We start from the raw sequence: 16829 nt of genomic DNA, 5'->3' as shown, positions 1-16829 counted from the left end.
ATAGGTTCAATGCAATGCCAATCAAAATCCCAATGGCATTTTTGTAGAAATAGATAAAGCAATCATGAGATTCATATGGAAAAACAAAAGACCCAGAATAGCAAAAGCAATTCTAAACAGGAAGTGTGAATCATGCAGTATAGTGATGCCAGATTTCAAACTATACTAGAGAGCAATAGTAACAAAAATAGCATGGTACTGATACCAAAACAGGTGGGTGGACCAATGGTACAGAATAGAGGACACAGAGACCAATCCACAAAATTACAACGTTCTTATATTTGATAAAGGGGCTAAAAGCATGCAATGGAGGAAGGATAGCATCTTCAACAAATGGAGCTGGGAAAACTGGAAATTCATATGCAACAACATGAAACTGAATCCCTTTCTCTCGCCATGCACAAAAGTTAACTCAAAATGAATCAAAGAGCTTGATATCAAATCAGAGACTCTGCGCCTGATAGAAGAAAAAGTTGGCTCCGATCTACATATTGTAGGGTCGGGCTCCAAATTTCTTAATAGGATGCCCATAGCACAAGAGTTAATAACTAGAATCAACAAATGGGACTTACTCAAACTAAAAAGTTTTTTCTCAGCAAAAGAAACAATAAGAGAGGTAAATAGGGAGCCTACATCCTGGGAACAAATTTTTATTCTTCACACTTCAGCTAGAGCCCTAATATCCAGAGTATACAAAGAACTCAAAAAATTAAACAATAAGATAACAAATAACCCAATCAACAAATGGGCCAAAGACCTGAACAGACACTTCTCAGAGGATGACATACAATCAATCAACAAGTAAATGAAAAAATGCTCACCATCTCTAGCAGTCAGAGAAATGCAAATCAAAACCACCCTAAGATACCATCTCACTCCAGTAAGATTGGCAGCCATTAGGAAGTCAAACAACAAGTGCCAGTGAGGATATGGGGGAAAGGGTACACTTGTACATTGCTGGTGGTACTGCAAATTGGTGTGGCCAATTTGGAAAGCAGTATGGAGACTTCTGGGAAAGCTGGGAATGGAACCACCATTTGACCCAGCTATTGCCCTTCTCGGACTATTACCTGAAGACCTTAAAAGAGCATACTATAGGGATACTGGGCATCGATGTTCATAGCAGCACAATTCACAATAGCTAGACTGTGGAACCAACCCAGATGCCCTTCAATAGATGAATGGATAAAAAAATGTGGCATTTATACACAATGGAGTATTACGCAGCACTAAAAAATGACAAAATCATGGAATTTGCAGGGAAATGGATGGCATTAGAGCAGATTATGCTAAGTGAAGCTAGCCAATCCCTAAAAAACAAATGCCAAAATATCTTCTTTGATATAATGAGAGCAACTAAGAACAGAGCAGGGAGGAAGAGCATGAGGAAAAGATTAACATTAAACAGAGACATGAGATGGGAGGGAAAGGGAGATTGCATGGAAATGGAAGGAGATTCTCGTTATACAAAATTACATATAAGAGTTTGGAGGGGAAAGGGAAAAAACAAGGGAGGGAATTAAATTACAGCAGATGGGGTAGAGAGAGAAGATGAGAGGGGAGGGGAGGGGGATAGTAGAGGATAGGAAATGTAGCAGAATACAACAGTTACTAATATGGCATTATGTAAAAATGTGGATGTGTAACCTATGTGATTCTGCAATCTGTATTTGGGGTAAAAATGGGAGTTCATAACCCACTTGAATCTAATGTATGATATATCAAGAGCTTTGTAATGTTTTGAACAACCAATAAAAAAAGAATAAATAAGGTTTTTCACATGCATCAGACACTAGAGATACCTAGAGAATTCAAGTAGGGGTCTCAGGTTATGAAAACAGCTGGAGTCAGGCACATGGGGAGAGGAGATGGCCCAAAATGACACTCAAGGCATGAGGAAACTTCACTTCATGCAAGTTAGGGAAGAGGGATATCTCACTGATTGCAGGGACTGCAGATAGCAAGGGCTCAAAAGCCTTGAAAGAACTCAACCTTGACTTCATGTTGGGTTCTGATATGAGAGAACAGAGAAGGGATTAGGCACAGCCCCTGTCCTCATGTTGAATGCATCACCAAAGCTGGTTGGGGTACCAGGAAGTACCCATCACATGTCTTACAAGGAATCCCTCATGGAAACAAAATTTGATGTCAGGCCTCTGCACTTAGCCAGCTCCAGGCAATGCTAACTTCTGGGGTAGCCTGATCAGGATGCTACTGTAGGAACTAGTGTCCCTCTGATGGATACCCATGTTCCAGGAGTCACTCAACCAGCAGAGACTCTAAGCTCTGCTTGTGGTCTGAGGATCATCCTACCCAATCCTTTCTTCCCCTGCTCCTGTCACAGGTGTAAGAACTGTGATCTGAAGGTATCTATCTATTCTCCTCCCTCTCCTTTCCATTTTGTCTCCTCCTAAATTATTATCTTATCTAGCATTGGCATCTGCTTTTCACAGTTGTTAAATTTTTTTAAAAAGTCAGTTTAGATAGATAGATATTTTAAGGGAAAAATGGGGACAACATGTTCTTGTTTGGTTGATTGATATAAATTTGTAAAAACTCATAAGATTTTTTAATAAAATTAATAATACAAATATAACTTACATATATGTATGAGTACATTTAAATGTAGGTAGTATATTTACTTATCAGATCTGCCATACAAACACATATGTGTGAGCACATACAGAATGATAAAAAGAAAATAAAAGAAAGAGCAATTATTCTTACAGATAATGGGTATTACTATATTTCTTTCTAGATACCACCTTCTATATGAGTTAATTTAGAGTAAGTAAATACATCTCAAAGACCATTATTATATAGACCACATCTCAAGTGGGCACTGAAATAAATATGTTATTTTATGAATTCCTATTATCACTTCATGTTTACCCAGCAACTGAAGGCATTGACGGAATCATGTGCCCTACTCTTCCACTGATGCAGCCACAGATCCTGACCACAAATCTGCATCCCCTGGGAACACATAACTTCTTCTGGCCTGTTTCTCCCAGAATGCATTGTGCACACCAGCTAACTTTAGGGATACATGGAGATGCCACAGACTCCAGCTGATGTAATCTCTACAAGCAGGAAAAACTTTCAGGTTTGCCAGGAGGTTCTATGTTTTGAAGACTGATTGAGAGCTCCACCAAATTACCTTTGCAGACTAGCAAATGTACTGGAGAAACTGGCTTGAGAGTCTGAATTGTGGTGGGATTAATTTCCATTCATACTCATGAGGACATTTTAGCAGTTGTATTATTTATTTAAACCACAAAAAGTTAAACGTAGATTTTCAAAGGTAAGAGCAACATAAGATAGCAATAATAAATAAACATATATCAGGAACTTAGCCTATATAGAGTTTTCTTTTTCTCATTGTGTATTACCTCAATATAAAGTTTATAATATCATTTTCTATGGATAAAGCAAAAAACTAACTCATACTGAATTTTCTCACATATCTCCTTTACCTCTTTGGTCAGCATTGAGTGCAATAAGGCCTGTTCCTGTCCAAGTATAACCTTCAGTCCTGCACCTTTGTGTACTTCATCAGAAGAGTCAGCCCAGCAGATGATAGAAGAGTGTTTGGAAGTCAGACTTCTATGGAAATTTCTAGTAATACATACACTAGATATTCATATGACACACTAAAATATACAGATATTCATATGACCCACTGGAAATATGCTTACAAAGAACTTATGCAGATATGCCGCAGTCTGGCTGCAGCAAAATAACCGTGGGGGATGAACAACTTGTGTAGATTGATACAGCAGGAGTGGGAGCCATTTATTGTAGGATAGGAGCAGTATTTACACATTCCACACAGCTTATCTAATTAGCATAAACTAGATACATCAGTCAACCAATAAGGAATCTCCACACTTAATGGCTCGCTGGTGTTACTTCACAAACCACTCCCTCTGGCATTTTGCCAGGCACCATCCAGACTTGTTTACGAACTCTAACATTTCTCTGGCAATATGCCAGGCGCCATCCTGACTTGTTTACAGACTCTAACAATTCCCCCTTTTGTTTAATTTAAATAACGACCATAGTGGTTTTCTCATAAACACCATAAATAATCTGCTACGAGCAGAAGGGGAGGATACAAAATGTCACAATACCAAGCCAATTGATGGCTCCATGCAAGAAGCCCTTGGAAAAATTATACCAGCAATGAAACCATTTGGAAAGATACCGAGTTACAATTTGTTGTAGATTACAGTTTGTTGTCTCAGTCCAGGTATAGTAGTGTCTCAATAGATTAACTCACAGTCCAGGTAAATCACAGTCCAGGTAAGTTCTGCAGGCAGCTAGCTTAAATCACAGTCCAGGTAAGTTCTTCAGGCAGCTACCTTGATCCAAAGTCTCGCCGGTTCTCAGCCGAAGTCTCGTCTGGTTTTCAGCAACACTGGAAATTCTTCCACCTTGGTCTTCACTGGCACTGGGATGAAGGCAGGAACTCCAGATGGTTAAAGAAAATCCTGTAGCATTCCACTAAGAAAACAACCTTCTGAACAATTTAGTAGTTTATCTCAAGGTTTTTTACATTTGAAATAAGCCTTAATAGTGCTCATTACTCATTAGCTTCCAGGTGTGGGAGAACCATTGTTGTTACTGGCCTTGGAAACATTAAACTTCAGGGACGCGGTCCATCTTCCGCCTGCAGTGTCCGAGGCAGCCCCAGATGGCCCTGGGGAGAGTCCCAGACTCAAACTGCTTCCAGGCACAGGGAGCAAGAGCCTGCGAGACTGTGCCTCCAGGTCAGGTCTAGATTTGGGCTCGCGGCAGTGGAAGAGCCAGCTCCCCGGCCAGGAGGCAGGGAAGGGCCAGTCGCCGCTGCCTCTTGGAAAATCCTTGCTGTGCTGTGACCGGCTTGCACACTCGGCAGCTGCCTCTCCACTTCACGCACCCTCCGGTAACGAAAAGTATTTAGTAATAGCCTTTTGCTGCAACTTTTTTCCTGATAATCCTTCTTCTTCTGAACTTTCTTTTTCTTTCTGACTAGAGTTCCTGGGCTCTTATCAACACATGCCCTAACTATTCTTGGTTCCACTGGGGTGCCTTCTTCCCTTAGTAATTTACTTCTCACCCCTTCCATATTTTCATCACAAAGACAATACAATACACTGAGACAAAACAAGACACAAACATACTGTATCAATCTTCTCCATTTTCTCAAAATGGCCATTTTTCCTCTCGCCCTATCTGCCTAGGGAGGAGCAGATTTGCTCCCATCATATCTAGGGACAGGCAGCTTTTTTTTTTTTTTTTTGTCACTTACCCCCGAGTGTCTCGGGGCTCCCTGTAACGGGCCACCATCTGCCGCAGTCCGGCTGCAGCAAAATAACCGTGGGTGACAAACAACTTGTGTAGATTGATACAGCAGGAGTGGGAGCCATTTATTGTAGGACAGGAGCAGTATTTATACATTCCACACAGTTTATCTAATTAGCATAAACTAGATACATGAGTCAACCAATAAGGAATCTCTACACTTAATGGCTCGCTGGTGTTACTTCACAAACCACTCCCTCTGGCATTTTGCCAGGCACCATTTAGTAGTTTATCTCAAGATATACATCCCATCTTTTGGCTGACATTTGAAATTAGATCATTGTTCCTTGCAATCACTTGATATTTTTATATGGAAATAATTTACACATAGATGATGATTCTGACTGCATATTAATCATAAATTACCAGAAATAAATTCATAACACAATTAGAAAAGCAAAATTGTATTGTTTTAATCAAAAAAATATAAAAGCAATTTTGCTGTAATAAATTAAAAGCAAAGTAAGCAATAATTTGATCTCCATAATAAAATTAATGTATGAGAAAGCACTAACCATCATTTGTTAGTATTTGGAGTGAGAAAAGTCTTTAAGGTAGGGGAGGATTCTCTGAATCTTCCTGATGGTTACCTATTTGGAGAAGAGCACCTCTACTCCTCCTAAACAAAGAGGGAGAACAGAAACCTAGTGCAGGAGGAAGCACACTGAGAAATGAGACAGGGTAAGGCACATGGCATGATCCAAAGGTAGGATAAGGAGTCATGTGGCAGCAGTATCTTCCCATGAAAGTGCTGAATATTTTCACTTTTCAATTTCTCTCCACCCTGTAAAGTATGAGACATTCAAGGCACACAAAGAGGTTTTGGTTGTACTTCCTCATTGGTTTAGGTCACTGTGTAAATGTAACTACCCATATAGAGTGAGCAGTAATAATCAGCCTCATCATCAGTCTGAGCCCCTGTGATGGTGAGGGCAGCTTTCTTTCCAAGGATGGAACCAGAGAATCGATCAGGGACCCCAGAGAAGTGGTTGTTTGTGCTGTAGATAAGTGGGCGGGGAGGAAGTCCTGAATTCTGCTGGTACCAGCCTGGGTAGTAACCTGTAGAGACTGACCCAGAACTAAGCCCACAGGTGAGTGTCACTGTCCCATCTGGAGACACAGAGAGTGAGGGCTCCTGGATCACAGTAGTCTGACAATCCACCATTAAAAGCAATAAGACAGACAGTTATTGTTATTAAGAGAGGTCCTCCTTATACAGTGCTTTTATGTAGGCACCCCCAGGATTCAGTTGCCCTCCCCTGACCTGAACCATAAGAGAGAAACACCAGTAGAACCATCAACCAGGCCCTGGTGGGAATCTTCAAAAGCACTTAGTGTCCTCAAACTCCTCACTTTGAGTTTGGCATTTTAAGGCCTCTTCAGACTCAGATTTTCATGCAAATCAAACTTCCTTTCTCTTCCTGCCCCAGTGTTCAGCCTGGTGTCCCCTGAAGGAGATCATGAAAAAAGCAGGTGCTGGGACTCACATAGACCAATGACTACAGCTCACTGAGACACGTGAGTCTTAGTTAATGCTTTTCACGAGAACAGCTTCCTCGCATTTCTTCAACCCAGGCACAAATTTCATCTTTTTAAAGTCAGAGATGGAATGAAAACAAGTGTGAATCTTCCATGTCTACCTAGTTCAGCTATTTTATCACAAACCCAGGCCTTCATGGTGAACATTTCTTTCCTCTCCAGTAAATGAGTGTTGTCCCCTCATTTAATAACTCTCAGGCCCTTTTTCTTCAATATAGATCCCATTTTGACACTCCAGAGCAAGGATTGTGGGGAGCTCCTCTGTCCAGAGACAGAGGTCTCCCACTGACTGAGTGTGGAAAATGTCTCAAACGGCCTCAGTAGAGCCCAGGTTGAGATTGCAGACACCCACAGCAGCAGCACAAGTTTTAGAAACCATCTGCCTCCACTCTAAGAAGTCATCAGTTATATGGATTTAGCAGGTGTAACTACAGAATTTGAGATAAAGTATGAGATTCCTCCAGTATCACAAATAAGAAAAAAAGAAAACCATGTTCAACATACTTGAAAACAAAATTTAAAATATTTATGATAAAATTAATGTGACCATCTATACTAATTTAAGACACTTTCACTTTTGAAGTTATTAGAATTAATATGTGAGGATACTGGTGGAGTTCAGAATGAAACTCTTTCAATTACATTGTGAAGTAAGATATTTTTTAAATGGTGGTCATAACTACAAACTAAAATAGATTTTCTAAATTGCTTATAATTATTTCATTATATTTTCATTGCTATTATTTTTTCCTTCCAATCATTCATTTTTTTGTGTTTTAAGAGATCTACTCATATTAGAAATAAAGCTTCACATTAAAGGTGGTTAAGGCCAGTAGTCAAAAGTATCTGATAGAGTGTCTATATACAGATATGATTATGTGTGTTTGTAATACAAAGGTAAAGAGGATGATCTGAAAGTTTAGTGACAAGAAATTGAAATGCTACTTTTAATACATATAAAACACAAAAATATCTGTTTTTATGATTTCCATTAAAACTCATTGAAAGAAAATGACAAATTATTCAGATGCAATGTAAAAACAGGAAAAACAATGGGTTAACATATTTATCACATATTTGAATACAGATGAATTAGGAAATCACAGTGACCAGCAAGTAATGCTAACCTCTACAGTGAGCCCTATGTTCCTATGAAATTGTCTCAGACATTATCATTGAAACATGAATCACAGTTTTCTCCTGTGATGTCCACTTGGCAATAAGGAGCCAGAGGTAAAATGAGGAATAGAAAACCTGGGAACAAAGAAGATACAGGGATACCAGGATCTCATGTCAGTAAAGCAAAAGCAGCTCCCTTTTGTGTACAGGTGATACTGCTTAATTCATGTAAATGTTTAATTTGAGTTGTGCATTTTATCCCTGAAGGACCATACTGATATATCCTGCAAACTATGGGAATACACAGTCTATTGATTAGTCCCATTGAAGTCCAATTGAGGTGGGTCCTGTGATTCCATCTCTGTCTCCTACAGTGGCTCAAGTCCCACTTCTGAGACCTTAGCTGCTATCTCCCTGATTGCAACATCTGACATTGCCTCATAAGTCTTATACCTCCCCACCCTTCAAAGTCCTTGTTTAACATTCTTCATAGACCTCACACACTCACAAACACACACAAAACACAGACACACACACAGACACACACACACACAAACTATTTTTAGCCCAAATCCTTCCTGTTAGTCAAGATAAGTCTTTCATAGTCTAACATGAATTCCACTTCCTAACATACTGCTAAACTGTGGGTGCAATTTGAGTACCTGCCAAAGGTCCATACATAGAGCCTTCCTCTCAGGGTGGTAGTACCAGGAGATTCTACCTGGTGAAAGTACATTGTGAGAGGGGGTAGGGCCTTCTGAGAAAGCCTTAGTTCACTGAAGGTATGTCCACAAAATGGTGGACAGCCATATATAACACCCAGTTCCTTCCCAACCCCTCTCAATTTCCCAGCTAAATATGTGAGTATTCAACTTCATCACCCTTCCCCATCTTATCATATTTTTACCAGTGTCTAAAACACATTTGGCTACATATGCCAGGCTTAAAGTTCCAAATCCATGAACCAAAATAAACCTCTCTTTACTTTCTATGAAGCATGTGTTGTCTATATTGTTTTACTAAAACCAAGTCAACTAATACTCATAATGAGAAGTTTTTTACGTTTTTCTCCATAAATTAAATGGGCTCACTGATTTTGTATTTCAGTATTGAAATCTACTCTTGCCTGATTTCCTTTTATTTTCTCTCTAGACAGTCTTCTTGCTTGCTTCTTTTCTAAATTTCATCCTGCTCTGTAACCATTTTTCCTTTCTGCCTGGACAACAGGCCTAAACGATTACTCAAAGAGGGTGGAAAGATGAAATAGGAAGCAAGGGTGTGGGCCAAATCCCAATGCTTATGTGGCTCCTGGGGGCCCAGGTGCAGGAAAGTCACTCTTTGTTCAGGATACCTTCTGCTCAGGGATGTAAAACCAGTATTTCCCTTTTTGGTTTGGTGCAGAGCCCTGTCCTGTCATGAATAGTGCAACATCTCCCCCTTCTGGCCTCTGGTCCTGAGTCTTCAACCCTCTCATAGCCTGGCAAGAGAAAATGGACCTTTCTGATTTTATTTCCCGGAGAGTAAAACCACCCTGGTATTTTGTGCTGAGAATTTCTTTTTTCAGTTTCTAATGATCTCCAGAACTCTGAATGCACTGTTTATGTTACCATATATTTCAGAATTATCTGGGACTAACTGGCTATGCTTCAGCCAAGTACTTTGGGTCTATGAAATTTTTGAACAATGTTTAAAGGCTAAAGTTAAGGAGGGGTCACAAGTCATAGTAATTCTGTCGGTGCTTCTCTTGCAGGTTGCTGCTTTTCTGAGAGTCTCCTTTAGTTTTCTCGCTAACCCCATTCTTCAGACCTTTTCTTCTCTGTGTTCTAATTTGCCCTTGAAAGTCAAAACCTGACAAACAAAGTTCATTTGGACTCTAATATATGCATTATCTTATTCTAGTTTATATTTTTCCAGAATAGCATTGATAAAAATAACATTGCTATGAATATAAATTACTATTTTTAGTGTTCCTACAACTTTTCTACTAAGCAACCATTGTGAATTTTTATATCAGAGAATCAGGTTCATTTGTTAAGAGCTCCATGGACTTAGAAGTGGTAATTTTATAAAGTCTAGGCCCCAAAAATCCTGATATATATCCAACATCATTTCACCTGAAGATTATTCAGAGAAAAGCAAAATTGTTGAGGCCTAACAGGAAAAACTGAATATGGTAGGGGTTGGAGAGCTATATCTTAGTGGATAAGGTTCATTATTCATCAGGAAGTCCAAAGCCACATGAGTGTGTAATCTGAAGAGAAAATGAAGCACAGCTTCCCTATGTTTTCAGATCGCAGGAAAGATGAGCCCAGCCTGGGAAAGGATCAATAGACATGAAGTGGATTGCAGAATATTCATAGGCAAAGACACAGTAATAATGGGGTACACAGGAGGAGTTGTGATATTATCTCAATTTACCCTAGGTTGGAGATCATTTTGGCACTGATAATGTAGCTAAATGTGAATAAGGGAAAGTGTGTGTTTAGGTCAGGGAAAAGACACTGATAATCATCCTTTTTCTCACTCTGTTTTTTCCATTTGGACTCTAGGGATACTCAAGGAGACCCTACTGATACACTTTGGCCCAAGTTTAGGACTGAATCCTTGATGACAGATCACTTATATCTGAGGTCACAGATCTAGCACTTCTCACAGAAAATTATGGGTACCAAATGCCACAGTAACCTCCAAAGCTTCTTTTTGCTATCTGTGTAAAACAAAATGACCTGAGGTTCTGAAGTACAGTATATATGGACAAATGTATACACACACACACACACACACACACACACACACACACACGGGAATTTCTGCTCCCTGAAGGTCCATATTTCACTCCTAAAATCTGAAATGTTGAGAACCCCCAATGGGTATTAGAGGAGAGAAGGACAGAGGTCAGTTTCAATGATCTCAGAAAAACCTACCTATGAAAGTCTCCATTATCCTGAGTGGTGTCACATGGAGAAGAGTGTCATTCTTGGAATTATTTCATTCAACTTCCCAGGAGGACTCTCAGAGTTTTCTAATCAATGGTAGAGCCTCACCTTGGGTCAGTCAGGTCTCTCAAGAAAGTTTGCTGGTTTCAGTCCTAAACTCCTTAACACTTCCCTACCCGATGCCTAAAATTCTTTCCTTAAATCAAAGCTGAAGGTGCAGATACCCAGCAAGGGAGCCAGGACAATGCTGGGCCTTAAATTTCTCTAATCCTCCATCCTCACAAAGTATTTCACATCTTAGTGTCTCAATCCCTGAGAGCCTGTTACAGCCCAGAGCACAAATAACTGGAGACAAACAGGTGGGGTCTTCTCTGAATCATCCAAGAGCAGAACCCATGTTGTGGAGGAATGTGCACCTGCTGGAAGGTTCTCTGGCTCATGGCCAAGAAGAAAACTGATTTTCTTTTTTTTCCAGGGGAAAAAAATCTAACTCAACAGCCTCTGGTTATAAATGCAGATCACTATATGGTTCACAAGGAATGTTTGGATGTTATTACACTTATTTTTGTTGTTATTTGGTTTTGGTTTGATTTGGGTGTTCAGTTTTTTCAGTTTTCCTGAGACTTCAGAAACTGATTAGAAAATTTAGAGGACAGACATTGTGATACATAACTTACTTAAATATGTGTTATCATAGAGGCATATTAATTTAAAGTTGGTGAAGAGGTATACTACAAAATCCTGAGTGGGCTGACTGTTTTTTATACCAATTCCCCATCTGACTGTGTCACTCTGAAAAACATTATTGTGGCCATTGACACAGTAATATTCAGCCTCATCCTCAGGCTTCAGCCCAGAAATGAGCCAGAGAAAAGACTAGAGTCCCCAAAGCCATAGAAATTATCCAAATCTTAGTAGTATCTCAGGAAAAATATAGAATGGCTTCCCATCTTGTGCTGGTGCCCCCATATCCCTTTTTCAGCAACACTGAAAACATTGCTCATGGTGCAGATAAGTCTGAAAGATGCTTTAGGAAGTGCAGAAAGGGAGGGTGGCTGAGTCAGCAGAGGCTGGGCAGAGAACCTGAGAACAGAGACAATCATGGGTGCTGGAGTGGGAACCATATTTAAGATACTGGTTATCTGGACTAGAAGAATTGATATAGGATGGGATCTGTCCTGAGTCTCTGAGACCTATCCCTACCTGTGTAATAAGAAAGTAGAAGGAGAAGTAAGGGCAAAGACCATGGTAGACTGGTACTTGATCCCCACAGAAGGTCTCTACTACCCCAGGCTTGTCTTATCCTCTCTGGTGCCCTCAGGGGGAAAAAATGGTAGTTCATGTAAATTAAACTCCACCCTTTCTGCTTTCTCAGAGTACATTTGATCTCTGATTCATGAGCCTAAGAGACGATCTGAGGGGAAAAGATGCTGAGGGAGATGCCTGTTCTGAATTTCACCACAGGAATTGTCATAGACAGAGCAGCTATTAGAAACCTTGCATAGGATCCTGCTCAGGAGCCATCACCGGGCCCTGAGGGCACCAGACTGAAGACCTCCTTGGGGAGCACAGGAAGCAGCTCAGCCTCTGCTAGACCTGAGCCAGCTGTGAAAAACACAATGCAAGACCCTGCACAGCTCTTCTTCACCACCTTTTGTTCACATGTCAATATTTAGTGTCCTCAGAAGTATAGAGCTTAATGCCACAGAATTTGCCACCATTGTTGGATACATTGCTTTGCCTGGAATGCCTGAGTGATAAGTTTCACATAAGCACAATTTCTTCAATATTAGCATGCTGTTTGTCATTTTAGAATTATATAATGTATGAAAAAAAGAACACAATATTGTGAATGTGACAAGCTCTACCAAAATACAAATTCTAAACAATTGAAACTTATTATTTGGGACATTAAAGAGGACTTCTCAGAGGAACTTACTTTCAGTTGAGTTTATAAAATTAAACGAGGGTAGCTGGGAATGTTGCACAATGGTAGAGTGCTTGCTTAGCATGTGGGAGTCCCTGGGAAGAAGGTTAAATCCCCACCAATTATGAGTGTGTGTGTGTGTGTGTGTGTGTGTGAAATAGAAAATTTAGAGGACATTGTGTGTGTGTGTGTGTGTGTGTGTGTAAAATAGAAAATTTAGAGGACAGACATTGTGTGTGTATACATACAATATTTATATAGATATATAGTATACTTATATTACATTGCTGGAGATTCTCAAAATGTTTATTAAGAAATTAATTTGTCCATACAGAAGCAATGAGAAGGGAAAACAGGATGGGGAGATTCATCAGAGTTCTGTTCAAAGACGGAATCTTCATAATGTGTTAACCACAAGGACCTGCTGAATGAGAAAGGAAGACTATATTAGGAACTGGACATTTCTTGTTTGAGTAACTAGGCAGATGCTATTGCTGCTGAGTAATGTGGAAAATATGGCAGTTAGATAGTTTCTCTATGCATAAAAGAACTAAATACTTTAGAAGGAGTCAGTAATTTTGGCTTCTTTGTTCAGAAGCAGTTGAGTGCAATCTTTTCTAGTAGCATGCTGCCACCTTAGTGTTGAGGATGGGATCCAGGCTGTTGAGAGGAATCATTAATGAGGAATATGGATACTAAGAAGAGAGAAGAGCTCATGATAAAACCCTGGTGACCCCGTTCAATCAAGGAGTAAATGGTAAAGTATTCATGAAAAACTTTATCAGCTAAAGCTGGCTGTCCATTATGTATGCATTTTTACTTAGTGATTCATGCAGTATGTATAAACATACTGACTACCATCTTCAGTTCTGGGCCCCAAGTGATAAGATGACTGTAGGTTTAGGAGAGACTAGCACCTCTTTGATTGGCCCAAAGAGAGGATACAGGAAGGACTGAAGAGGATTTCAGATGTGACTTATGCAGACATTTACATTCCTGGGGGCAGCACTGAGATGTGCCATGAAGGATACATGAGAGCACAGGCTGGGCTGTAGTGATTTAGACAGCAAGAGTCAGAAAGAGAAAGGGAATGAAGAAAATCCTTGACCTTGTATATTTTATAAATCTTATACTTGACCTCAGTATAAGATGGTAATACATTTTTACCCTCCCTGGACCCTGCTCAAATTCTCAAGTTCCTTTTTTTCCCTCATTGTTAGAATATTTCCTAAACTTCCTCTTGTTTCTGCTACTTTGTGGCTTCATGACCACATTTGCTAAGAACCCTACATTGTTTCAAGTGAATGCTCATCAATTTATCAAACCAAAGAACTCAATGTGCCTGAGTAAAAAAAGGCATTTCTACACTCACAGTGATGCAGATGGCACAAAAATTCAAAACAACTTCTCTCAGAAAGGCCTCAGGGACAATTTTTTTAATTGTCCTCACTTATTCAGGTCTAGTCAATATCTGTTTTTTAACATGATGTTTCCGACTTTCTCTTCCTGTTTTAATGTAATTTCTTTCTCTTCCTGTTTTAATGTAATTTCTATCTTATAGTGATAGAATCAAGATAATAGTGGAAATAATAACCCCATTAATTTATTTAGTATGACTTCTGGATATCTATTTTTCATCCAAATATGGTCTTTCTCTATCTTATACCTTACATTTAATGACACTTAGGTGGTTTGACAATTCTTTTCATACAGTGTCTTCATTTGGGATACCCTTAAAACACTTCCTGTGCTAGGTCTGTGAGTCAGTTCTATAACTATAACAAAATACTTGAGAAAAATCAACACATATTTTCCATGCATCCAGTTTTCCATGACCTAGAGCAGCAATCACTTTTGAGTCTATAGCTAGGCAGCACATTATAGCAAGTATTTATAAAAGAGAAGAAGCATTCACTTCATTGCCAAATGCAAAAAGAGCAAAAGTGAAGGGGGCTGGGGTTCCGGTATCCCCTTCAAGGTTATGCCATCAATGACAAAAATCCCCACCAGTCTCTGTCTCTTAAATGTCCCACCACCTCCCAATAGCATCATGAACTGGAAATCAAGACTTTACCATATGGGACTTATAGGTACACTTCACAGAAACAAAGAACTAGGATTTGTTTAGAAGGTGTTAATTTGTGCCTGCCTCCAGGCACAAGAGTGAACCCTTGGGAGGATTAGGCCATGCAGTTGAAAGAACATCTAGGTTCTCTGCTCTATGTGCAAAAAGATAAATTTTCAGGCTTCTCTGAGATATGGGCACAGTATGCTCCAGATCCTTTCCTATTAACCTGAAGATTTTCACAGGCTCACCTCTTATTCAGGATAACTTCCACATATCAGTGAAAACATTCAAACTTTAGTTCTGGGGATTGGCTTATTTCATTTAGCATGATAGTTTCCAGATACACCCATTTACTGGCAAATGTCATAAAGTCATTCCCCTTCTTAACTAAGTAATTCTCCTTCACTTCCTTTATCCACTCATCTGTTGAAAACCTGAATATTTGCTTCTTTCTGACAAGAAAGTGTGTTGTTTTGCTTCCTAGTGTTGAAGTTCATTCTAAACCCATTGCAAACCACTGATGTTTTATTTCATTTCCTTTGCACAATTTTTATTTTTTTTTTAATTTTTTCCTTTGCACAATTTTTATTTATTCATAGAATTTACTTATGCCTTCCTCATCAGGTGATTGTCCATATGCTGTGGGGCTGTGTGGAATCAAGTATCTTGAATAATTCTTAGCATCATTAGTCCTTATAATGCAAGCAAATCCATAATGAGACACAAATTAATTTCCATTCAGGTTGGCTCTATTAAAAATGAAAGGTAATAAGTTTGGGTCAGAATATGTACAAATAGGGACACTCACATTCCTCATGGCAAAGAGAATTGGTATACCTACTTTGAAAAGCAGTACACATTTCCTTCAAGAGAGTTATCATACAGTCCAAAATTTTATCTCCTATTTACTACCTAAGAGAAAAGAAAGCATATCAAAAAAAGAATTTTAAATTTGCATACCAAAGAATGTAGCAAATTACTCATGAATGCTAAGATTTTAAACACTCAAATCTCCAATAACTGATAGATGGATAAGCCATCTAGTTCACATATACAATGGAGTTTATTTAGCAGTAAGAAGGAACATAGAACTGATATCACAAAATTGCATCTTTGTGTGTTAATATGTCCAAAACCATATACTAAAATTCACTTAATGAACTGATCTCTTAAATTTTATGTAGATAAATGGAGTTATAAACCAAAGGTAGAGTATTACTAGATTTCAGACTAATTTTTTTTTTCTTTGTAGGGTGATGAAGTATTCTAAATTTATATTAAGTTAGGGTTGCACGAAACTTGATGATACAAAATAAACATATCCTATTGCATACTCACATGGAATATAATTGCTGGTATGCAAATAAGGCTCTCAAATATGAAAAACAAGGATGCAGCTTCTTATGGTTTAGATTAAATGGCCCCCAAATGCTCATGTGTAAGACAATGCAAGAAAGTTTAAATGTGAAATAATTAGATTATGAAAGCCTTAACTTAATCAGTACATTAATCCCCTGATAGGGATTCAGTGACAGTAACTGTGAGCAGATTGGTTTTGGCTGAAGAAAGTGGGTCCCTAGGGGCATGCTTTGGGAGATTATATTTGGTCCATGTGGAGGAAAGTGCATTCTCTCTCTCTGCCACCCCCCAACCCACAGTGTGATATCTTAAGATGATTTTCTCCACTAGACTCTTTTGCCCTGATGTTCTGCTTCATCTTGAGCCTCAAGGAATAAAGCCCTCTATCTATGGAATGAGATATCTGAAAATGTAAGCCCCAAATAAACTTTTACTCCTTAAAGTTGTTCTTGTCAGGTCTTTTGTTCACAACAACAACAACAAAAAGCTATCTAAAACACAACTCTTGCTGACCATTTAAACTTGGTATGTTGTC

The sequence above is a fragment of the Marmota flaviventris genome, chromosome 1 (assembly GCF_047511675.1).
Source record: "Marmota flaviventris isolate mMarFla1 chromosome 1, mMarFla1.hap1, whole genome shotgun sequence".
NCBI lineage: Eukaryota > Metazoa > Chordata > Mammalia > Rodentia > Sciuridae > Marmota > Marmota flaviventris.
This window is presented reverse-complemented; position numbering follows the sequence as displayed.